This window comes from Charadrius vociferus, unplaced genomic scaffold (genome assembly GCF_000708025.1).
Source record: "Charadrius vociferus isolate BGI_N301 unplaced genomic scaffold, ASM70802v2 scaffold326, whole genome shotgun sequence".
NCBI lineage: Eukaryota > Metazoa > Chordata > Aves > Charadriiformes > Charadriidae > Charadrius > Charadrius vociferus.
The window spans coordinates 4,649,771-4,651,806 of record NW_009649062.1 but is presented as its reverse complement, the minus strand read 5'-3'; positions in this window follow the sequence as shown (position 1 = coordinate 4,651,806).

Below are 2,036 nucleotides of genomic sequence, written 5' to 3'. Positions count from 1 at the left end.
AGCCGTCGCAGCCCTGCGGAGGTGCCTGCTGCAGGTGCCGGAGGTGGCCGCCTCCATGCAGGCGGCAGAGTTGGCGCAGAGCTGGCAGGAGCTCCTCACCCGCCTCGTGACCACAGCGAGAGACATCACCTCCTTCCTCCTGGGTGCTCTGCAGAGCCAGCAAGGCCCTGGTGCCAATGAGCAAGGTGAGCGTGTCCCTGGGGCGGGGGGGGGAAGCAGCCCCAGGAACCACTGACACCTCCATCACAGCTGTCCTTGACCCAGTAGCCCTCCAACCCCCAGGGAAGGCACTTGCTTTGGGCTCGCTGCCTCCAGCAGGGACAGCGGTGGGGCTGGACGGTGAAGGTTGGCCTGGGAGTAAGGTCCAAAGCAGGACACCCAGGCAGGGATGCTCCAGGCGTTGGGCAGATGATCCTGGAAACCACAGGGGTGGACCAGCATGTCCCTGGTTTTGAGTTCCTTTCTCAATTGTATGAGACCAGCAGCAGGAGTAGAGGCAAAAGCCTTCCAGGAGCAGCGAGGCACTTGCCCAACTGGAGCAGCTGGGAGAGCAGGGGCTGGTGGAGCCCTTACAGCAATGGCTCAGAAGGAGCAGTGGGGCAAAGCGCGTCTGTGGTCCTGAGCAGGACACATTGCAGGACAGGAGCCACTGCCATTTGTGTGCACAGGGGACAGCAGGTCCCCCCTGAATGACATCCCCTTCCCTCTGCCCCACACTCCCTGCAGTCACTGCCCCACACCGCCCTGCTCAGACCAGGCTTCTCCCTTTTGCAGCTGCTGCCCCATCATTTGCAGACATGGGGAATGCCATCGGCTCCCTCATCATGCTGGGGAAAGGCCGACGGCAGGAGGAAGAGGAGGAGGACTCGGTCCTGCTGTCAGAGGAGCACAGCCTGATCCTGACCTGCTGCTGGGTGTCAGTGAAGGTAGGCACACCTCCCCATGGCACTGGGGAGAGGGACAGCCCGTCACAGCACCCACCTCCCGGCTCACCCCAGCAGCTGGGTTCTTCAGCTCCCCTTGGGGCATCCACCTTCCCCGGGGACAAACAGTGGGGAATCTCTGCCCTTACCTCCGAGCTGCCAGAGGCCATCCTCACTCCCTGCCAGGGAGGATGCAACCACCACCCTCCCCAAAAGCAGCCGCCTCCCTGCCTGCCCTTATGTAGCCCAGATGGTTCCTCGGCACTGACAGACCCCAGGTGCAGCAGAGCTGGGCTCCCCGGCTTGCAGCCCTGCGGCCACCCGTCATGGCTCTTTTCTGACAGCCACCCATCCCAGCTTCTCCTCGTTTCCAATGGCTGCCTGGAAAAACGCCATCTCTGCCATGCACGTGTTGCAGCTGGCTGGGAAACCACCATGCTGCAGAGCCTGCGCGTGCTTGAGAGCATCCCACGGCCATGCTGCCTGGTGGTGCCGGCGACCAAGAGCGCCGGTGCTGGGGGGCAACGGCAGCACCCGCTGTACTTCCCTGCGGCAGCGACGGTGGGGCAGGACAGGAATGGGGCAGCCCCACTCTCAGTCCTCGTGACGTTCTGCTTCTTCCCAGGAGATAGGGCTGCTCCTGGGGGGCCTGGCTGAGCTGCTGCTGGCCCCAGGGCCACCCGCCGGATCGGGGCCCCTCCTGCCTCTCCCCACCCTGCAGACAGCCGCGAGGGTGTTCCAGGAAATCCTGCTGCGGTGCCGGCACTGGGTAAGAACGTGTCCCGCCTGGGGTGGCTCGGCCCCATGCCCACCCCTCCCGCCTTGTCCCTGCCCCAGACCGATAGCCGGGGGCTCTCGCTGACGTGCAGGGGGGAGCGGGCACAGCGGGACAGGGTCTGCTCTGGGGCAGGACACGGAGCGTGGCTGGAAGCCCCTGGCTGGAATCCCAGTGCCAGACCCCCGTCATGTCCCCACACCACCGTGTCTTCTTGCTTTCTCCTTCCCCTTTGCAAAGAGGGTTCTGGGGGCCGTGGGAGGCTGGCGGGGGCACCCTTCAGGGTGCAGAGACCTGATGCTGCTCTGCCCTAGGGAGCAGTGGAGGGCTGCAGCATG